Source organism: Panthera leo, chromosome E2 (genome assembly GCF_018350215.1).
Source record: "Panthera leo isolate Ple1 chromosome E2, P.leo_Ple1_pat1.1, whole genome shotgun sequence".
NCBI classification, from domain to species: domain Eukaryota; kingdom Metazoa; phylum Chordata; class Mammalia; order Carnivora; family Felidae; genus Panthera; species Panthera leo.
In genome coordinates, this window is record NC_056693.1 from 37,391,304 (window position 1) to 37,415,974 (window position 24,671).

The following is a 24,671-nucleotide window of genomic DNA, read 5'->3' on the forward strand; positions in this document are numbered from 1 at the left end:
ACAGTACCCAAGGTTTCTCTACCACTTTGCCACCTCTCCCTTCAGAATCGTACCTCCATTCTAATAGTAGATCTTGATCTCCCTGTCAGTTGATCTTCAGTTAATCCTGGAAATCAATAAAACATCCTATTCTGTATCCCTAGAGAATTCACAGGTTTTATGCATTTTTAAAAAAAATATTAATGTTTATTTATTTTTTGAGAGAGAGAGAGAGCATTATCAGGGAAGAGGAAGAGAGAGGGAGACACAGAATCGGAAGCAGGTTCCAGGCCTCCAGGGAGACACAGAATCAGAGCCCGATGTGGGGCTCAAACCCACGAACAATGAGATCATGACCTGAGCTGACATCAGACGCTTAACTGACTGAGCCACCCAGGTGCCCCAATGCATTTTTTTTAAGAGTATGCATTTTAAGAGTAATGCATTTCAAGAGTAATACATTTCACAGGACAAATGGACCTTTCCCTCACTAATACTTCACACTTCTCAGATAATAACTTTAGTACCTAAGAGAACTCCTCTATCTATTTACCCTTTCATTGGTCTCCATTGGTATGGGGGAAAGAAAGGGGAATAGGGTGTGGAAGAAGAAGGGTTAAGTGATAGTATATTTCTTGCTGGCAAACACCCATATTTTCTTTGAAATTCACATAACAAAAATTTATCTTAAAATGCATTCAATATTCGGGAAAAATTATACACACACACACACACACACACACACACATACATGCAGTGTTAAGTATTTTAGAAGTGACCTATTCCAAATTAATAGAATAGATATGGAGAAATGCTTAGAAACTGTGCCAAAAAGTGGACGAGGAAGGCACAAAGCAGAAGAGATAAAAAATACTCTGGAGCCGTACTCTTGCTTACTACGTATAACAAATCTAATAAATAATTTATTTGACTTTTTATGTTTCTAATAAATAAAACCTTCATTTGGAATGACATTTTATCTCCTATCCTCAAGCATTTGCCTGAGTCCCTATTTTTTGCCCCCCATGATTAAGGATATAGCCTCAAGGTCTGTGAACCAATTTGCATGACAAAAAAATCACCTTCCAGACTGGAACTCTCCCAGGGGCTTTGATTAGGGAAGAAGGGAGGTTCATTCATAAACTTCAGAGACAGGTAGGTGAGTACAAAGCCAGTGTTAAGTACCTTTACAGGAAAGTTCTGAAAGCTCATCAGCTCCCTGTATTTGATAGGCTCTGTCACCATTGCCAACACAGCTGCTGGAGAAGGCTGCCAAGGAGAACGAGAATGAAAGAGAACGACAATGCCATGAAGGGAAAATATTTCACACAATTTGGCACCATCTGCCATTCTCTTAATCTGTGTTCAGAAAGGAGGGGATTGAATGTGGGAACAATGGCTCTGACAGCCAACTTTTTCTTCGACAAAATCATAAAAACATGCTTATCGTATTTTACTAAAATACAATGAGACAGTAAAGAATATTTCACATATATTTCTAACTTTGTTTGCTTTGGAAGGGTCTTAAATCAAATTAAAAAAAAAAACTGACTTCTACTATTTCAATTACACCACTGTAATTTATTTGGCTTAAGAGTCTGCCAAGATAATGGAGGTCTATGGGGATTTCTCTGTGGGCAGAGGGGTGTGAATAATGCAATTGATTCTATATATGAACCTTCTCTGTGTGTGTGAACAGAGGAGACAGAGAGAAGTAGAGGGCAGATTCTACTGACAAACAAGGTCATGTTTTTGGCTTTTTATTTCTCTTCAAGTGTATTAATGAAAATGAACCCCAATATAAATGATGCTTCTTGCTTAACTTCTGCCTTATATAACAACATTTTGCCCACTTGTCTTCCAGCAGGTAAACTGAGTTACAATAAGCCAAGACAAGTGGCTAGGGAATGGTCACATGTATTTGAAGGAGAGGTAGATTTGAGGCTTCTGGGGAGAATGAGTCTGGAGGTTGGGGGAAGTCTTTGGCCTCTACAGATTAAGGAAGAGGAAAAAACTCTGTGTGCCCTGAATTTCTAAAGTAAGCAGGTGCTCAGATCTTGGCACTGAGACCCAGAGCTGGAGGAAGGAGCCAGAAGTTATTCATCCCTTCTACCTCCTGAGACGGTGTGCTGAAATGCAAGCAGGAAAGTGTCTGTAGACCTGGACACCGGTACCTGCCACCCATCCTGCCACATTGGTCAGCTCCAAGATTGCTCTCGTTTATCCTGGTCTCTAGGTCTCAAAGAAGTATATCTGATGCTTTGGCCTTAATTAACTATTGATGCTCTTCTTCCCATGCCAGAAAAGGTAGTAGCCAGATTGAGTGACTAAGTCTTTGGAGAGTTCTTAATCTCATTTTTCTATCTTCCAAATATATAACCTTAAGAAAAATTAACTATACATCTAACTCTGTTTTCCTCTTGGAAAAATGAAATTAATATAGGATATGCTTGTCAGGAGTTTGTGTGTGTGCACGTGTGCACACTCATGTGTGTGTATATATGTGTGCATGTGCATGCAAGTGAGTGCTGGACATGATAAATGTCCTCTAGCTCTGGGTCTGGGTGGTTGAGATTTCAGGACATGTTCAGTGTAGGAGTCAAGGGCAAATGGATGATCCTTTCTTCTTCCCTAATCTGTAGAAGCCAGATAATTTATTTTTTTTTAATTTTTTTAACGTTTTTATTTATTTTTGAGACAGAGAGAGACAGAGCATGAGCAGGGGAGGGGCAGAGAGAGAGGGAGACACAGAATCGGAAGCAGGCTCCAGGCTCTGAGCTGTCAGTACAGAGCCCGACGCGGGGCTCGAACTCACAGACCGCGAGATCGTGACCTGAGCTGAAGTCGGACGCTCAACTGACTGAGCCACCCAGGCGCCCCGAAGCTAGATAATTTAAATGTATGGATTAAAAATTTTAGTTTGCTACCAACTATATAGTAAAAGAGAAAATAAAGCTTACTTATAAATTCTATATGAGTAATAATTTAAACCCATTCACATCCCCATCCAGAACAGACTCCTTTTGAGGACACTATTTCCCTAGCTACTTCCAAAGTTACCACAACATTGGCCCTGAGCGCCATTTTTCCTCACAGTTAAATGCTGTGATGCCATAACTCAATTTGCTTTGTTGAATTAGAGCTCATGGGCTTTAGGGAAAATAATTGGAGCTTTGCAACCAAAGCTAAAACTTAAAATCCCTGAAAGATACATGGTCTTGCTTAGGTAAAAGAACTCACTAAAATAATTTCCTTCTCTACCTTATTTCTTCTGTCCTCCCATGCATATTTGCTGAGCATGTGTGGTCTTTGTCTTTGGGTGACTACTCAGTCTGCAGTGCTGACAAAGTGAAAATTAGACATAGCTTCTACCAAGGACATTGTACTCCAACAGTATATGGGATTTAACGGTATCTCTTCATTGTGCTTGTACCTTTGAGACCATTTTCTGATTCAGCCTGGCATGCATATGCACGTGCATGTTTGTAAACAAATTATTACACATATAGAAAATAAGCTTCAGAAATCATTTATTCATTCAAGGTGCCCCACACCCAAATAGTTTCATTTAATTCTACTAAAACATCCTGATAAAATCTAGTTAATTACTAACTAGCTTCCTCCTTCCTTCCTTCCTTCCTTCCTTCCTTCCTTCCTTCCTTCCTTTGTTCCTCCTTCCTTCCTCCCTTAGTCCCTTCCTCCCTCTTTCCTTCTTGCTTGCCTGTTTTCCTTCTTTTCTCTCCCTCCCTCCTTCCATCCTTCTTGCCTGCCTGCCTTTTTTCCGAACTTCCCTCCTTTCCTTCCCTCCCTCCCTCCTTCCCTCCTTCCTTTCCTACTTCTTTTCCTTTTTTTTTCAGAAGGGAATTACCCAGTAACCAGTTTAAAGAGGAGTTGTATCACTTTTATGAAAAAACTTATACCATAAAATCTCAGCAATTAATTTATGTGCAGTAGTTGACTCAAGCTGTTTTAGGAATAAGCCAGAAATACACAAATGAAATTCAGTAGCAGCCTAAGTCCAAATGTTTACAGTGAGCCTTCCTTGAACTCTAACATAGAGGCACTCAGTCATTCTGCTTTGATGACACAAAATAATTCTGTAGCAATATCATTGGTATATTTACATAACCTGGGATGAAATTATTTTCCTTCTTTAGACATTAAATTTAGTTGACATAATATTTAAATGCTTTATCAACCTCTTCAACCTCTCATTTTTAACAATTCTGAGGCATTTTAAAATTTAATGTCATGAAATGAGGACTAACATTGACTCATTTTTAGCTTATTTCTTTTGTAGTGTACTGTTGAAATATACTGTATATTTAGAATGAATAGACCACAGCATCACCTTTTGTTTGATAGTAACATTATTTCACCTAAAACAATAGATGTTGTTCTGCATAGTTAATTGTTTATGTCATCAGCTATCAAATTAGTACATTTTATGGAGCTTTTATCTTGATTAAATTTTTCTTCTGAAGATAATTAAAATCTCATTCACTAGTCTTTGTTGTAATGAATTATCCAACAGTCAAATTTACAAAACATCTCTAAACATTTCTGGTCTGATTGGCTTTCTTTATTTATTAAATGTCATAGCGACTCAGTAATCCAGTATGTTCTGAAGCCAAAGAATTTGTTTACTAAAAAACAAAAAAAAACAAAAAACAAAAAAAAAACCTTTTCAGAATAATCCAGATGAAGAACTGGAAAAACATTCCTTTCTCCTTTTCTTCCTGTTTCATGTTAGGAATCTATAAATGCCATTTGAAGTGGAAAAATTATGGTCATTATGAACATCTTAATTTTTGCTTGCTTTTAAAGGTAAAATATTAAAAGCTAGTAAGTTGTATAAATGGGATTAAATTATTTTGTTTGTTTGTATATTGTGGTGCAATTCTTTCTCCAAATTTTCGTGCCTGCCATAGTCTTTGGTGAAATGGAGCTACTACCTAACATGAAGAGATCACCACATGAGCTGATTTTGCTACTAAAATAATAAGTACATCAATTATGTCCAATATATATTGCATTTATAAGATGATAAATGTATTTTATATATTATCTCACTTCATTGTATCCTAATGAAGCATCCAAGATGTGTGCTTCTATTATTTATTATTTGCTGATGTTGAAACTAAGGCTCAAAAATATTCAGTTTTTGAATTTCCCAATTCAGTGAATTTCCCAAAGTCACACTGAAAGTGAAACAGCTAAGATCCAAACCACAGCTGTGTGGTATCAACACCAGTCTACTCATCAGGAACTCTGGGCCACCCGGCCTTTCTACTCTGCTGTGTTTAGGGCACAGGGTGGATACTATTTAGATATTATTCCCTCCGTTCTCATCCCTGGGAAATCTCCCCAACAGTTTCTTTCTTTTGTTGTCAGACTTGTACAAGTTGCAAAGAGAAGGTTTCTATTTCTAAGACTCTGTGTTTTTCCTAGTTCCTTAGAATGAAGTTGTACATACCTTGCTCAGAGTGAGGCTATTTTAGACTATGTGAGGCACTTCCCCATCACCTACCCCTCCTACCTTCTCTCCCTTTTTTTCCCCAACAAGCAGGAAAACGTCTTCTAGCAATAGCTACTGTGGTATGATTGATCTTAAAATTCCACCTCTCTTCTTCAATATATGTAGCTCATTCACAAACTCCTTTGCTGAAGTTTCCCATATAAAAGAGGTTTGCTCTGTGCTACCTCTCAACGTCACATGTGAGCAAGTTTCTTAATGTAGGGAATATGAATAATTTCTGTTCGTTTTTAAGGCTCCATTACCCCAATGAGAAGCTCTTGCTCAGTCCTTAAAGGAGGACATTAGGAAAATAAGTTAACAATTCTGTGTGTGTGTGTGTGTGTGTGTGTGTGTGTGTGTGTGTGTGTGTGTGTGTAAAGAAATGGAGCTATATTTTGAGCCTGGGAAAAGAAAGCATTTACAGATGGTTTCTATGAACAGAGAATCCTAAATACTTAAAATGCAAACTGGAGTAATAAAAACTTTAAAAATTCAGCACTGTCAGCAAATTAGATAAGACCACTGCAACCAAAATTTCTTAATCTTTTTTTTAGACAGCTTCATTAAGATATAGTTCCCATAGCATGCAATTCTCCCATTATGTGGAAAATTCCATGGTTTTCAGTATATTCATAGCATTGTGCAATCATTGCTAAAATTGATAAGTACATTTTCATCATCTCAAAGAGAAATCCCTATACCCATAAGCAGTCATTTCCTATACAATGAAGAGTTAAATTTACCCAAAAATAACCATTGCCCTCAGCTACTGGGAGGTGATGTCTAGGTCCCCAAAATGTCCTGCAGGAAAAGAGCATCTTTTTGGGGACTTTGACCACTGGATAGTCTATCAATGTGGTTTATAATGAAGGATTTGGGATATGCCACATCTGTCCCAACCATCGGAGGAACTAGAGACTATAGGTACTAGTCTGAACCTTTAGGACATTCTGGCAAATGAAGGTCAGTCATGCAGGCAGTATCAGCCATGTAGGTAGTATGTGATCAAACCCTAATAAAAACTGTAGGCACCAAAAGCTTGGGTGTGTTTGTCTGCTTGACAAGACTCAAATATTCCTTGAGTCTTCTCATCCACCATAGCCAGGAGAAAGTAATGCTGTCCAGGAAGCCAAGGAGAGGATGATGGAGACCTTCATATTTGGATCATTTGCAGCTCTTCCTTAGGCTAGTGCTAATTTACATCATTGTAATACAGCTTCATTGTAATACAGCTATAATCATAAGTATAGTGTTTCCAAATTCTGTGATTCATTTTAGCAAACTATCAAACCTGAGGGTAATGGTGGGAGCCTCCCAATTTGTAGACAGCTTTTCTGAAGTGACAGTGGTCCGGAGATTCTCCAAATTTGAATCCGGTGCCTGAAGTAAGACTCTTACGGGAACTCTCCCCTCAAACTATGACTTTGTCCCACTTACTTTACTTCACATTGCCCCGAAAGATCTCTCCACCCCTCAGTCCTTGAACCTTGAATCTGCCTTTTGTATTTCAAAGGTTTACAAATGAAATCGTATAATTGGTGGTCTTATGTGAGCAGTTTCTCTAAATTAAAATAATATTTTCAATGTTCATCCATATATCACTTCTTCATCCCTTTTTATGGGTAAATAATATTCCATTGTGTGGATATACCACTTTTTGTTTATCCATTCACCAGTTTATGGACATTTAGTTTGTTTGTACCTTTCAGCTATGGTGCATAGTGCTGCTATAAACATTTGTGTGCAAGTTTTTATTTGAACACCTATTTTCATATATATATAGAGAGAGAGGTTATATGCCTCTATGGTGAATTCCTGGGTTACAGGAGAATTCTGTGTTTGGTTTATTGAAGAACTGTCAAACACTTTTCCACACTAGCTGTGCCATTTTACACTCCCACAGCAATGTATAATGGTTCTTCTTCCTCCACATCCTTTGCAACATTTATTAATTTCCATTATTTTGTTTATAGCCATCCTAGTGGGTGTGAAGGTGGCATCTTGTGGTTTTGGTTTGCATTTCCCCAGTGAATAATGATGTTTAACATTTCATGTACTTGTTGGCACTAGTATGCCTTCTTAGGAGAAATGTCTATTTATATTCTTTCTTTATTTTTAAACATTTTTAATGTTTTATTTTTTTGAGAGAAAGCACAAGGGGGAAGGTGTAGAGAGAGGGGGGTACAAGGTGTCAGAAACAGGCTCCGTGCTGACAGCAGTGAGCCCGATGTGGGGCTTGAATTCAGAAACTGGGAGACCAAGACTGAGCTGAAGTCAGGCACTCAACTAACTGAGCCACCAAGGTTTCCCCAATCCTTTGCTTATTTTTAAATTGCGTTGTTTTCTTTTTGTTGTAAAAGTGTTTTAAACACTTGACCCTCATCATGTGTATGGTTTTCAAATATTCCCCCCATGTTTTGTGGGTTACCTTTTTTCTTTACTCATGGTGTCTTTTGAAGCACAACAGTTTTAAATTATGAGGAAGTCCATATTTTTTCTTTGGTCCCTTTCAGTTTTGTTCTCATATATAAGCAGGCTTTACCTAACCAAGATCACAAAAATTCATCCTTATGTTTTTGTTTAATAATCTGATAGTTTTAGCTTTTGCCTTTATGTCTATGATCCATTTTAAATGAGTTTCTGTGTATGATATGAGAACTGCATTCCTTTTTTATGTGGATAGCTAGTTGTCCTATAGCACTATTTGTTGAAAAGACTATTTATTTTCTCCCCATTATATTGTCTTGGCATCATTGTTGAAAATCAATTGACCATAAATATGAAGGTTTATTTCTGGACTCTCAATTCTATTCCATTGATCTATATGTTTATCTTTATTCTAGCACTGTGCTGTCTTGATTACTTTAGCTTTGCCATAACATTTGAAATAGGGATATGAGAGCCTAGCTTTGTTCTCTTTAAAAGTGTTTGGGTATTCTGTAAAATCTCTAAATCTTTTTTTTTCTTTTTTTTTTAGTTTTTTTAAACGTTTGTTTATTTTTGAGACAGAGAGAGATAGAGCATGAACGGGGGAGGGTCAGAGAGAGAGGGAGACACAGAATCTGAAACAGGCTCCAGGCTCTGAGCAGTCAGCACAGAGCCCGACGCAGGGCTCGAACTCACATACCGTGAGTAAAATCTCTAAATCTTAAGTTATGGAGTCCTTACCCTGTGGGTGGGCAATAGATGGAGAAGACATCTTGTTCTACCACTTGCACACCTATCTCCTTCACTTCTTACACATACACAGTTCCAGCTAGACCGTAAATTTCAAGAAGAAAGGGATCACAATCTTGTTTGTTTTTAGATCTAACATTTGACCTACTCCTTATTATTATACTGGTTTGTTTCTGAGTTCAAAGAGAGGGAATGTTACAGCCTAGTGGGAGATTACTGAAGTTTTCATGAAAGTAGTAGTGTGTCATTGCATTTTAAGACAACTAGGATTTTGGTGGGGTGAAAAAATAGCACAGGCCAGAAAATAGAGAAAGAAAAAAAAAGATTATCCAAAAGGAAAAAGTAACGTTCCAATTCTTGGCAGACCCTAATAGGATGCCCTACTTTCTGACATTAACTACCGGGAGTTAGTACAGACCCCACAGATTAAGGGCTTGGTCTCAAAAGACTGCCCCTGATTTTAGATATCAATCACACGTCCCAGGTTGTCACCTGGGCTTCTGACACTGGCTATAAATTGGGTATTCCCATGACCCCCTTCTTACATTCGAAATTTTGATAAAGTGGCTGATAGACCTCAGGGAAATGCTTTACTTACTATGACTGGCTTTTTATACATGATATTACAAAGGATACAAAAGAACAGCCAGTTGAAGAGGCACAGAGGGATGGTCCAGAAGGGACCAAGTGCAAGAGCTTTGATCTCCATGGAGCTTGGGGTGGGCCACCCTTTCAAAACTTGGATGTGTTCACATACCTGAAAGCTCCATAACCCAGTCATTCAGGTTTGTTTGTTTGTTTCTTTTGTTCTGTTTTGTTTTATGTGAATTTCATGACATTAACTGACTGAGCCACCCAGGAGCCCTAGATACATCTCTTTTAACCCACATCTTAACAAAGAGCTTGTGAGATGAACATTAACAACTTTTTACATATGAGGATGATAAACCTCAGAGGTAGTAAACTACACAAGGTCAGGAAGCATGAAAATGCCTGAACTGGGGTCATAATCCAAGTCTTTCTGGTTCTAAAGATCAAGTTCTTTCACATGATATGATATTTGAGAAGATAATCATTGGTTGAGAAAATGACATAGAATTGTTGAGGACAATCTAATGTGGGAGGCATGGGTTGGGAATATATTAACCTAGAAAGTGGGTTTCCTTAATGGAACATCAAGGAATGGGACATATAAATGGTACTTGATAGAGTTTTTTCCCGAATAGATAAAGGAGGAATAAACCATGTTCCAAAAATTAGTTCGAAACATAAGAGCTTTCAATTTTGCATTATATACGATCTATAGTATTTGTTTAGTTTCACATATTAAATCATATCCCTCTACTCTTCTATTCTACATCTCTGTTCAATAGAACACATTGAAAGCCTAGAAAAGATGAAATTTTAATATTGAAATGCTTTCCATTCTATGTGATCAGAGGAATAAATAGTTGGGAATAAGAGGAAAATAATCTGAAACCACTAAAAACTATACTCATGTAATTACTACATTGTTGATTTTGATGTGAAGGAGAATTTATTTTATTAAAAAACTTAAATGCAGCTCATGCACATATTGCATAGATTTTGTCACTTCGAGGTGCACAGTAACTGTCAAGTTGCTAAAAGAAAAGTCGGTAGTGTGTTTTGACATTTTCGTTCCAAGAAGGGGAACAATAGTAATCACCCCTGTAGGTATTTTGATACATTGTGGACTAAGAAAGTCTTTAGCAATTGTGTGTAATTTGGAGCATACCCTAAATTAACAGTAATCTATTTGTGGGTATATCTTTCATACTAAGGTAATTTCTCACTTCCTCAGTTATTTAATTGTACTTTGAACAGTTTTAGCAGGAAGCTCATTATGTATTCTCACTATATTTTATTTTTATTATACAAAGTCACATTGAAATGAAATGGATACATGCATCATTGACTTTAATGGGATTTTGCATTGTAGGAATAATACACAGGTACAGTGTACTGCCTAGAAATATCTTGTGGGGTAAGAATTACAGGATTATTGTGGAACTCCACAGCCATATAACTCAACAGGCAGTCATTCCTACAGGTTATGGTTTCCTTTAGGGGGGAGTAGAAAACTGAAGGACAAGTGTTTTTAACAAGCCCACATATGAAATATTCATTTTAGAAAGTACTGTCTGGAATACTTTGCAAATGTGAAATTGAATTTATGTAATGCAAAAGAGTTAAGAAAACCATAAAAACTGTGTACTGTATCCAAAGTCATTTCTTGACAAGTGAGAAGCCCATTTAACGAAGATTTCTTTGTAACTACAGTTTCTAAGTGATTTTGTAATAATGCTCAGGCCTCGATCAAGTATCAGTTAGAAGTCTGAGCCAATTGACTTTCTTATGAGGCTAAAAAGGAACGAAAAAATGGCCACCGTGAAGCAAATCAGTTATTCTGGGAATTATCACTTATTGAGCAACTTTTCCGCAGCTATCAGGATGAATGCAGAAGTGGTGGTAAAGAATCAAAGCTCTGAGTCAGGTCTCTCTGGACCTACTTTACTTCACTGGCATTGCACAGGTCATTGCACCTCTGACACTCTTCAGTCACACAACAGGGACAATAATAGCATACAACGCATAGTGATCTTAGAAGGAATAAATAAGTTGTGACATGAAAAGTGATCAGCATAGAGTTGGTTATATAGTAGGCACTCCATATTCCCTATTATAATCCCCCAAATATACACCATAGAATACTAGTGACCCAGCATAATAGGTTGTAACAACACATGCAAGCTAGTAAACAAATAACAACATAAGATGGCGGCCAAATTAGCTTTTGAATCTCAAGGGGAGGATAGCATATGAAGGAATCACTCACATGCACTCAGATAGTAAATGCTCTGAGCATTTCTGCTGTAATGGGAAGTGTTTACCTGTTCCAAATGAAATGTATTGAAATAAACATAAGGCAGGAGGATAAATATTTAAGTAGCATTTTGTCATCTTTTGCATGCCAAATTGCTGTTTACATAAGGTATCATTTATTGTTATATGTAGACTAACATTTTTCAAAGAATTTTCCCTAGACCCTTAGTTGGCAGCGTTGTCATAAGAAAAGGACCACATGCTCAAACATTTCTGGGGAAAAGCTGAGTGAAATAAAAGTTCAAAGATTATTTTATATTCCATTTCCCAATTTCTTCCTCAGTATTTTTGTGACTGTTTCGACAGTGGTCCTTAAGCTGTAGGATCTGAGACAGAAAGAATGGAAAATAAGGAATTATGAATGGAAACAGGGAGGAATGCAGCTTTTATTGGAGATACTTCTTCCATATAGTCTGTTTATTGTAAGATAAATGTGGAATATTGCCTTATTCTCTGGACTCTGGTCCTTTAAGAAGCAGAAACAACATGGGGTGCCTGGGTGGCTCAGCTGGTTAAGTGTCCACCTTCGGCTCAGGCCATGATCTCCTGGTCCGTGGGTTCCAGCCCCGTGTCAGGCTCTATGCTGACAGCCACAGCCTGGAGCCTGCTTCGGATTCTGTGTCTCCCTCTCTGTCTGCCCCTCCCCCACTTGTGCTCTGTCTCTCTCTCTCTCTCTCAAAAATAAATAAATATTAACCTAATTAAAAAATTAAAGAAGCAGAAACAACTTGTTGTCAGTGGTGATGCTCTCCCAGCCTGTACTCATTTTTCTGTCTTTAAATCTTAGGTAAGACTTGAGAAGGAATCCTCTACTTTCACTTTTTCCACTTGTTTTTGGCCATCCTCTGCCTCTAGTCTTCTGAAACTGCTCCCATTAGTAATGGGAGAGCCACCCAATACGAGATTTTATGGACATCTTTTTAGTCTTCACTTGATTTGAATTCTCCACCACACCATCACTTCTACTTGACAATGACTCATCAGAAATTTTAGTACTACACTATGTTGCTAAAATTCACTCTTTTGCTTTATCTTATCTTCCTGTAAGTATCTGTGTTCTCTAAATATTCTTGTGGTACTCTTCTCATCTCCAGCTGATACACCAAAACTTCAATTAATATCTAATGGCTGTTTTATCCCAAATCTACCCCTCTAGATCTAACCTTTCCTAAGAAAGTTAGACCTCTCTTCCACCTCATGTTCCCAAGAAAACTTAAATTTAAGATGGCGTCAGATGGGCTCTTCTTTTTCACCTCTTCTCTTCCCATTCCAGTTGCTCAAGTAAAAAATGCACCCATAAGCCTGGTTTCTTAGCTTCTGTTACTCACTGGTCTGATCAGTGACCCAACCTTATCTATCTCCTTGCTGTCCCCCAATCTCCTTGCTGTGTCAGTTGGACACGTTTTACAATTCTAAGTGAAACCATTTACGTTATCCTTCTTTTATCAGTTTTAAAACTCTCTACAACATTATAGACATTTTTGTCAAATTCCCTTCTAAAACACATACTGAATTATCCCTCTCCTTCTTAACATCAGTCAGCAGCTTCACCTTGTCTGCAAGATAACATCAGAATATACCACCTAAGAAACAATGTCTTTGCTGTCTTTCTTCCTATCTTCTTGATGAGTCCTACCATCTACATATTCTCCTCATCTTCCCAGACACATATCTGGTTGCTCCAGTCATTTCACACAGACCAGCTCTCCCATTTCTGCACTTTTGTATATACTGCTTCTATGCCTGGAAAAGTTTTCCACCACTTGTTTACTTGACAAACTCTTCCTCCTCATCTCAATGTAAATTCTGTCTGCACTATACAATTCAGGAAATAGCAGCAGACTATGGGACTACTTTCTTTTGCACCTGTTACATAGTCTACTTATACTTATGAAAATATGGTTTGCTTTTATCTCCACCAGGACATAAATGCTTTGAGGGCATGGACTGTTCTTTCGTAGTTCTTTTATTCTTGGAAGCTAGCATGACCACAGCAGAAATTTTTTAAAAGACACAAATAGGGAAGTCAGAAAAACTCTCACTGAAAAAGATATTTACATAATTGAAGAGAGCTGCTATGACACATTTTATATGAGGTGTGAACCATTCTCTCTTTTGAGTGGATTTTTTTTTGAAGAATAATTTTCCTTGCATGTGAGGAGTTCTATGTCTGTGGAGGTAATGATCAAGTAGACACTTGTTGAGGATGCTATAGAATTGATTGAAGTCTTTTCCAGTATATTAAAAATTCACTAAGTTCTATAAAAATTATGTTTGATGGTACATAGATGAAAGAATTTATGCATTTCCTTTTGCAGTTACTTTATATTTATGACAAGTAATATTGGGTCTTTCATTTACTCTAGTAATATTAAATTTCCTTTTCATATCAATCTATTTTCATATAAAAGCAAATCAATAAATAAATTATGAATTAATAAGACTACAGGTAGCTTGAGGATATAGAAGAAATATAAAGATTATATGAGGTGTACATGTTTGGATCACAGCTTGTTACAAATCAAATAAAAAATACAAAAAGATGACTTTTGAAATCCTTTAAACCGTTCTGTGATTTTAAACTTAATCTTTTTTTTTTTTTTTTTATATTTTTAATGTGAAGTTGAACACAGTATTTTGCAGGTAGGGTTCCAACGTCATTATGAATATTAAGCTTATTATTTAGTTCAACCCTTATTTTCTAAACCCTTGCATTTAAATGCCTAATACCTACTTTAAGAAGCTTCATCTTGGGGTCCTTATTGATTCAATTCAGTTTTAAAGATTTATTTTTTTATTTTTGTAAATATTTTTGAGAGAATGAGAGAGAGAGCACTCATGTGCATGAGGGAGGAGTGGAGGGGGAAAGAAAGAGACAGAAAGAATCTGAGGCAGGCTGCACACCCAGCACAGAGCATGATGTGGGGCTTGATCTCATGATTGTGAGATCATGACCTGAGCCAAAATCAAGAGGTGGACGCTTCGTTGACTGAGACACCCAGGTGCCCCAATTCAAATCATTTTTAATAGGAAAAAAATTAAATTGTTTTCCTATGATTTTCCTGTTGTCTAGTTATTTTTGTGAGTAATACATGGCTAGGAGTACAAATGCTCTTCGAATAGTTTGCATGTATATGAAAATGCATGGAACAGTCTGTACATGTGTGTGCATGTGTGTGTGCGTTGGTGCATACACATAAATATTTGAAAAGGAAGTCATGTAACAGTTGTCATAGCAACATACCATTGTTTTCCCAAGAGCAAAGTAAATAAGTGCTTTTCGCATAACACCCGCAATTGTCTTGACACTGTGACTTTTCCCCCTAAAGCAAGCCCCTAAATCAGTGTAAGTTTTTAGTAGCAAGGAAGGGAGTTGCATGATTTATGTGCTTTGAGGTGTACCCCCACAAAAGCACTTGGATACTTCTATGGAATATACTTATGTAATCAGATATGCCTCTGCTATCTAAATTATGAAGAAGAGTTTTTTAATGGATGAGATCAAGAAGGTCTCACTTGGTCATTCATCTCTTTGACATTTTCATGGATTTTTATATGGATATTTTGCACAATAGTACAGAATGTCACATATGAGTAAACTATGAAATGGGTTTTAATAAAAGCCATGTAAAACCAAAAAAAGTTACAGTATTAAGGTTTAATGGATGTTGGAGCTGGAAGAGACCCTAAACATCATCTAGGCTAGTATTTCCTATACTTGCTATTGTATCACTTTCAAATTTTGATTCATATTTTTCTATCCTATAGACCATGATTATATAGTTTTAAAGGAATTATTTGAAATATTTTTATTTAGATTAATTTAGTAAAAGGTCTAGCTCATGACATTTGCCAATCGAATGCTAGCTACTATGATTTATAACACATTTTCTTTTCTTCTTTGAATCACAAGCCACTTATACTATCAGAGCATTGATTGATATGGGGAAAATTAAAATGTGGACAAAATTATATCAACAAATCTATACCAAAAAGAGACACAAAGCATTGTTTTCCCTTCATCTTATATAAAACTATCCAGAAGCTCATTTTCCTCTGTAGTTTACTTGCCAATATAATATGTATTTAACCTAATTCTTACATTTTCCCTAAGATGTTTATACGTTTTAGAAAACACCATCATTTCTTTATCCTAAGTATTTTACTGAGTTAATAAGATAATATATGTGATGTGTGTGCTAATCTGATAGTTATTTGAACTTTGCTGCCTCTTTTTTTTTTTCCCAGTGACTAATTGCTATTTAGGCGCTCTGAAGTATTTTCTGGGGAGTTTAACTAGCTGTTGTAAATTAAACTATGAGGCTATGTCCTCTTAATTGAAGTGGAAGTGCAAATAATTGACCTTAAACTTAAATACCTCATGTTCAAGTAAGGGCATCCTGTTCTAGCAACAGGAAAAAAAAATAGCCCTCCATCAATATACCCGTTACTAAAAGCTTAGTAAAGACTTCTGAGAAGGGAATATATAAACACATGCCATATTAAAGGTATTCATTTTATTCTCCCCTGTAAAACGTACAACTTCTGCATCCCTGATAATATTGTTGAATGAATAGTAGAACATTTGTCTACTTATTGATTTCTCTTTTCTGAGCAAATAATAACCATTGGTGACCACTTTCTAAAACATAGCCCTTTCTAAAACACATTTGCCCTATGGAAAGTTCAAAGTGGTGCTGAAAGCATATTGTAAATATATGGGCAGAGAATTTTCAATTTCAATTAAAAGTAGTATTTAAAAGTATAATTGCTGTAATGATTTATGTATTTGACTACTCAGAATGGTTCTATTGGTAGCTCTGAAAATATATCTATTTAAATTGCAATCCTGAGCTCCTAAAGTGCTTAATGAACAATTGGATTGTTGTTCATTATACTGCTGTTAATTTTATTTCAGTTTCTATTAAAGATGCATGTTTCAAAAACTCACCATATTATAGACCAATTTTTCTTGTCTCTTCTTTTCTTCCTTCCCTCCTTTCTTCCTTCCTTCCCTTCTTCTTTCCCCCACCCTCTTTCTACCTTCCTTATTTACTTCCTTATTTTCTTCCTATTTAATGATCTCAACCATTACAACTTAAAATTTGCTTCCCAGTTTTTTTTCCATAAATGTTTTGTTGTCAGAATGCAGTGAAATAAGTACAAAAATTAAGAGTTTAGAAGCTTTTAGAGCAATTTGACATTGCTGTGATACCTAGGGAAGTGATCAGTGGTCCTTTTGCATTCACCAGTGTATACAGCAGTTTGTTTTTGTGGAACTCACATGGTACAAGCTGGGTATTTCTTTAGGCACACTTGGACCATGAAGAGGAGATAGTTCAAGGAGTATTGGCCTAATAAACCTACTATCTTAAGTATTCACAGAGACTGAGTTATATAAAGATCTACATTCTAATTTAATCTCTGCCCTTTCTCTCTTGGGATCGTGGAGAAGGCATATAATTTCTTTGGCTTTATTTCTTATATCTCTACACTTGGGATTTAAACTTGCACATGAAGAAGTCAAAAGGACTAGAATTTTCTTTGTATTATACCTCCTTTCACATTCATATAGATCATTTTAATCAAAGTGAACATGCAGTTTTATATTCAGTCTTTTCCACTCATAACATTTAAATATGTCTCATACATTTGTTATGGTCTTCATAAGTGTACTTTTCAATAACAAACTAATATACTATTATATTACTGTATGATTTATTTAATTATGAACCAATTAATTGTTAGACATTTTGGTGTATTTTATTTTAGTATTAGAATTATTTTTGAATATAAATCCTCATGCATATACCTCTCTGCCGTGGGGGTGATTCTTTTTTGTTTTGTTTTGTTTGAAATTTTAAATGTAGATATAAATCACCTATGACAGTATAATATTCATACCATAAAATTCACATTTTAAAAGTAACAATTCAGTGGTTTTTATTAAACTCATAAAAGCCATGTCACCATCCCTTTATCTAATTGCAGAAGTGTTATCACCCCCTAAGGAATTTGTTTTTAATTCTGTTAGGTATGCATCTAGGAGTGAAAGCCTGAGTCCTATATTAATTCTGTTGAGCATTTTGAAGAACCACCAAACTGTATTCCAAAGTGCCCTCATCAATTTATATTCCCACCAGCAAATGATGAGGGTTGCATGTTCTCCACATATTTGCCAAAACTTGTTATAGATCACCTTTTATTTTAGACATACTAGTGGGTGTGAAGTGATAGCTCGTTTTGTTTTTGATTTACATGACCACAATTACTAATGATGTTGAGCATTCTTCATGTGCTCATTCACCATTTTTATGTCTTCCTTGGAAAACTGTCACTTCAGATCCTTTGCCCATTTTTAACTATTTTCTTTGTCTTTTTATTGTTGAGTTGTAATACTTCTTTATGTTTTCTGGATATTAAATCCTTAGCAGGATATTTTTTGGCAGATATTTTTCCCATTCTGTAGTTGTTCTTTCACCATTTTGATAGTGTCTTTTGAGGCACAAATATTTTTAATTTTAATGAAGTTCAGTTCTTTCACTTTTTCTTCTATCACTTGTGGTTTTGTTGTATCCAAGAAGGCTTTGTCTAATCCAGGGTCATGAAGACTTACTCCTAGATTTTCTTCTAAGAGCTTTATGGTTTGAGCTTAGTTTTAGATCTTACATGTATGTTTATAATACAATTTAAATTAATATATATATATATACACAATTAATATGTATATATGTGTGTGTATGTGTATGTGTAGATGTATATGTATTAGAAGCCCAATTCCATTCTTATGCATGTGGATAAACAGCTGTGTCAGCACTCTTTGTTGAAAAGATTATTCTTTGCTCATTGAATGCTCTTGACATCCTATTTGAAAATCAACTGGCTATAATTGTATAGATTTATTTCTAGACTGTCACTTCTATTCCACTGATAGGTTTCTATCCAGTCAGTACCACATTGTCTTTTATTTTTTAATGTTTTTATTTTTATTTTTGAGACAGAGACAGAGCATGAGCAGGGGAGGGGCAGAGAGAGGGGGAGACACAGAATCCAAAGCAGGCTCCAGACTCTGAGCTGTCAGCACAGAGCCCGACATGGGGCCTGAACTCACGGAGTGTGAGATCGTGACCTGAGCTGAAGTCGGACACTTAACCAACAGAGCCACCCAGGTGCCCCCACATTGTCTTGATCACTGTTGTTTTACACTAAGTTTTGCAATTGAGAAATGTTAGTCCTATGACTTTTTTTCTATTTTAAGATTTCTTTTTCTATTCTGGATCTCTTGAATCCTGAGATCACATTAAGGATTATCTTGTCAGTATTTGCAAACAAAATAAAAACAAAAACAAAACAAAAAACAAAACAAAACAAAAATAGCAGCTGGAATTTTGATAGGGGTTTTGTTAATTAGATATGTGTGGGTAATATTGCCATTCCATCTATATTAAATCATTTAATTTATAAACATGGAGGTCTTTTCTATTTATTTATGTCTTCTTTAATTTCTTTCAATAATATTTTATACTTTCCGTGTACAAATCTTATACTTCTTCAGTTAAGTTTGTCTTCAGGTATTTTATTCTTTTGATGCTATTATAAGTGAAATTGTTTTATCAACTTTATCATATGGTTTATTGCTAATATAAAAACATTGTTTTTTTTAATTTTTTATAGTAATCTTGTATCCTGCAACCTTGATAAACTCTAGATACTGCCCCTGCACTTTTGGTGGATTCCTTAGGATTTCATACATGCAAGAAAATGTCTGAAAATTGAAATAATTTTACTTTTTCCTTTCTTGTCTGGTGTCTTCTGTTTCTTTTTCTTCCCTATTTGCTCTGCCCAGAATCTCCAGGACAATGTTGAAATGAAGCATTAAGAGCAACCATTTTTTTTGTTTTGTTTTGTTTTTCCTGATTTAGGGAAAAGTTTTAATATCTGTCATGTCTTTTCACAGATACGATGTTATCTGTGAGTGTTTTAAAGAAAAGCTTTATCAAGCTGAGAAACTTCTCCTTTATTCCTAGTTTGTTGAGTTTTTTTTAATCCTAAGAAGGTGCTTAATTTTTTGCCATGACCTCTACATTTACTAAGGTAATCATGTGGATACTTTCCTTTATTCTCTTAATATAGTGTACCATATTGATTGGTATGCATATGTTGAATATATTTTCCTATGGATTCTTGAAATAAATATCACTTAATCACATATATAATTATTTTTATGTGTTGATGGTTTTGGTTTGCTAGTGTTTTGCTGATAATTTTTTCACCAGTATTTGTAAGAAATATTGCTTTGGGATTTTCTTGAGACGTCTTTGTTTTTGGCCCCAGCTTAATACTGGATTTATTTACTGAGGTGAGATATGTTCCTTTCTTTTCTGTAATGTGAGCAAGTTTTAAAAGGATCATTATTAATTCTTTTCTCAAGTGTTTGATAGAAATAATAAATGAAGTCATTTGATTCTGGGCTTTTCTTTGTGGGAAGTTTTAATATTATTAATTCATTCTTACTTGTAACTTTAGGTGGATTTTGTTTTGTTCTGTTTCGTTTTTCCTTGAAACAGTATTGGTAGTTTATGTCCCTGGGAATATTCTGTTTCACCTAGTTTACTTAATTTGTTGGCCCATAGTTGTTCACAATATTCCCTTATAATCCCTTCTTACAGTATTTCAGTGATACTGCCCTCTCTTTCATTCCTGATTTTAGTTATTTCTGTTTTCTCCTCCCCCCCCCCGCCACAGCTGTCTAGCTAAATGTTTAGCAAAATGATTTTGTTGTTCTAAGAACCAACTTTTTGTTTGATTTTTATGATTTCCCTATTCTTCCATTATTTACATCCATTTTAGTGTTCATGATTTATTTCCTTTTGCTTGTTTTGGTCTTAGTTTGGTATTCTTTATCTTCTTAAATTGGAAGTTTAGATTTTTGATTTGAGATCTTTCTCTTAAAAAATTTTTAAAATATTTATTTATATATGAGAGACAGACAGAGAGACAGCAGTGGAGTGGCAGAGAGAGAGGGAGACACAGAATCCGAAGCAGGCTCCAGGCTCCAAGCTGTCAGCACAGAGCTGACACAGGGCTCCTACGGACGAACTGTGAGATCATGACCTGAGCTGAAGTCAGAAGCTTAACTGACTGAGCCACCCAGGTGCCCCGGTTTGAAGTCTTTCTTTCCTTTCTTTCTTTTTTTTTTTGTTTTTACTATAGGTATGTAGAAATATAAATTTCCCTCTATGTATTTCTTTGGCTGCATCCCATAAATTTTGACATTTTGGGGGTTTTTGTTTTTATTCATCTCACAATATTTTCAAATTTTTCTTGTGATTTCTCCTTAAGTTCATTACCACTTAGGAATGTGTTGCTTAGTTCCTATATAATGTTAATTTCCCAGATTTTATTCTCTATTGATTTCCAGTTTTATTTTCTTTTTTTTAGAACACACTTTGTAAAATTTCAGTTGTTTTTAACATATCGAGACTTGTTTTGTGACCTAACATATGTCCTTTCCAATGTATTCTCCTGTTGTTGAGTGTTCTATAGAGGTTTCTTAGATCTGGCTGATGTCTGTGTTGTTCAAGTCTTCTTTTTCTTTGTTGATTTTCTAATTGTTCTACATATTATTGCAAGTGGGGGATTGAAATCTCCACAATTATCATTGACTTGCTTCTCCTTTCAGTATGTCAGTTTTGCCTCACGTATTTTGGGGCTCTGTTTTTAGGTGCATTTTTTCATTAGAATATAATGAGAGGGAAATGTAATTTATTGTGAAAGCACACACCGGAAGTCCTAATGGTAGTAAATGATTACTCAGGAGTTAAGCTACATTTCTTTCATGTCGAGCTTAAAGAAGAGTTGCTAGCATATCATCATGGAGGCCTGAATTTATCAATATTATTGCTAAAGTGGTGCAAATAATTCCAAAGAATCCCTCCCCATTTTCTCTGTTCTTTCTCACCAATACTATCTGCTACTTTTCTTTTTCATTCTGATCTCAAGCTTCTATTGCTGTTGGCTTATTTTACTGACAAATTGAGGCTAAACCCTCTGTATATTTTTTTCCTTCCTCTAAATTTCAGGTTCTTGCTTCAATGCATGTTTCTCTCACCTAGGTTCACCATTCACCACTATCTATCTACAGTCTCCATAGAGAGGCTGAATCACATACCATGCCATTTTGAGACCATTAATGAACCAGCTTTGCCTATAACCATACATCTACTATCCTTAATTTTACTCTCATCTCTGACCATTCTAAATGGCTTTTTACCATGGTGTTTGCTACTTTTGCCTATACTGTTGGAATATTCTGTACTGTCCGTTGAAGATTTTCATTCACCCTTTTTGAGGTAGGGTAATCAAGCAATTAGAATCTCATCTTCTGAAAACCCATATCTCTACTTATTAGCTGTGTGATTTTGACTAGCTTACTGGATGTCTCTAAGCCTTAAGATACTTATTGGTATGTTGGTAACTTTTACTTAATAAGATTATTGTGGTGATAACAACTGTAAACTCATTTAAAATTTTAACTTGAAAATAGTAATCACTCAAAATACTATGAAATACTATGAATACACTATTATTTTATTTATTATTTTGAGATTCTTTAGGAAGTATTCCAAGATCAGTCTTCCACTCTGAGTGCTGAATTTATGGGGTTTTTTTATTAGCTGATACTCTCAATCAACATATTTACACATATAAAAATAGATTTATAGCATCACATGAATCTTTTTTTTTTTTTTTAACCTTTGGGCTGTGAACTCCGTTAGAGTTTAGATTGCATCAAATTCATTCTTGAACATTCAGGGACAAGTATACATAACTCTATAATTTGGCAATTTTATTTCTTTTTTTTTTCCAATAAGAAGATTCTATACTAAAACGAATGAAAGTAGTCATCAAGGTATTCTCATCCTACACACCTTTCCTTGAATTCTGCCATAGGGGACATTTTTACACCAGTTTTACCATCTTGATCTTGGAAACAAAAGACTTTCAAGATCTAAACCTTGATTAAGGATGTTTCAAATCTGTTCTTGAGTTGAAACGAGCATGAGATAGTTGGCCCTACTCTACTGAGTGTAGAAGTTTTTGTCACTGGAGCTGTCTTGAGGTAGAATGGAGAATTAAGGTCATAATTTCTATACAGGTTCAGTTAAATAAACTAAACATAAATTCTTTGTACTCGTTAGATTGGAACTATTTTCTGAAAGTTAGGAAAAAAAGTAAATACTGACCTAGAAGATCAAACTGGCTGACAAGTAAGGAACCAAAAATTGATTTATTTTACAAAAGAGTCATTTTCTCTCTTTTGCTGAGATTTATTGTAAGATATCTTGGGATATATGGTTAAGAGAAAAAAAATGAATAAGTTTGGCACAGCTTTTTAAAAACAGGTTTGATGTGTTTGCAGAGATAATGGGAAAATATAATAATGAATTCTAATGAGTAGTATTATCTTACTATTTATCTGTAAAATACTTATTTGTAAGAGTGTTTACTATGATTACCAAATATTTGTTTTTGATGATGCTTTCCTGAAAGAGGAATATTTATTGATTGCACATGTTCTGGGGAGAATTTTAATCACAGATTTAGTGAAGAAGTGTGACTGTCAGAAAAATCTCTGATTTCTCACTAGCAATTCCTCCCTCTGTAATATTAAAATACTTTATTTCCATCACAGCCTATGTCCTGTTTAACAGAAAATTGCACACTATAAAATGTTTTTGGGTGTCACTAGCTCTATTTACACATGTATTATCGTGCTTTTCCTCTTTCGGGTATGTGGAAGGAATACCTTTTCTAATCCTTTTGATAGCATACGTGACTACATGAGTTAGTCTGATAATAAACTGAACTAAAGCAAAGTGTGTTGCTTCTGAATGGATGAATTCACAATTAGTTGCAATTTTGCAGGATAGAGAAAGCATATATTAAGATGAAATTTTCTATGCTGATAACAAGTCATCAAACACTTGCTTAAATCAATACATATTTATTGTCTCACTTTCTTTTTTTTTTTTTTGTGGATCGGGGTCCAAATTTAGCTTAACTGAGTTCTTTGCTTAAGATCTCAGTAGTATGCAATCAAGGTTTCAGCTGTACTACATTTCCATGTGGAGGCTTGAGTGGGAAGAATCCATTTCCAATATCATTCAGGTTGTTGGCAGAATTCATTTCCTTGGCAGCTGTAGAAAGTCCAGGCTTCTTACTGGTTATTGACTAGAGGCCATCTTTATTCCTAGCGTCTGCCCACAGTTCCTAGAGGCTCCCCACAGTTCCTTGTGTGCTTTCCCAATATGGACACTTACTTCATTAAGCCAGCAAAGAGAGTCTCTAGAAAGCAATCTGTTAGCATTGTGGAGTCTTCTTGTAATAAAACATAATAGTGGGAGTACAGTCCTGGTCACCTTTTCCACATTCTGTTGACTGGTAAAAAATCATAGTTCTTACCTACTCAAGAGAAGAGTGACACAAAGGTGTGAACACCAGGAGGCAGGAATCCTCTCATGGTAATTTTAGAGTCTAGAGTTCATCCACCACAAAGAAGAAGCATTACCCCTATCAAATTCCACTGGACATAGAACCTAAGTGAGAAATAAGGTTTTGTTACATTATAAACTGGAGATTGCAAGGTGGGGGGAGAGAGTGGGGGGAGGGGGATATTTGTTACAGAAGCAAAATCTAGTTCATTTTGACTGAGACTATGGTATTAATGTAATCTTTGGGTTTCTTTTAATCTAGTTCTGATGTGTAATTTCTGTACATTACTGTTATATCCTATATACATCCCATTTTTGCATCTTTCACTCTTTTGTACTTGATTCATTATGCCTTTCTTTCATTTGGTAGTGAACTGTACAAAGTAACCTCCATACCTATTTCCTCAGTACTTTGCAGATCGCCTGACATGTGATAGAAATGTTCTTTCATGTGTCCTGAAATGTTTCTGGAAATTAAACCTGTCAAGTGTCATGGCCAGCACTAAATTCAATAACCAAAATCTTCACTGAGTCAATCAAATTTTGGCATGATGCCATTAGCTATGTGGTGGTCCTTGATAAGAAGGAGCCTCAAGAAA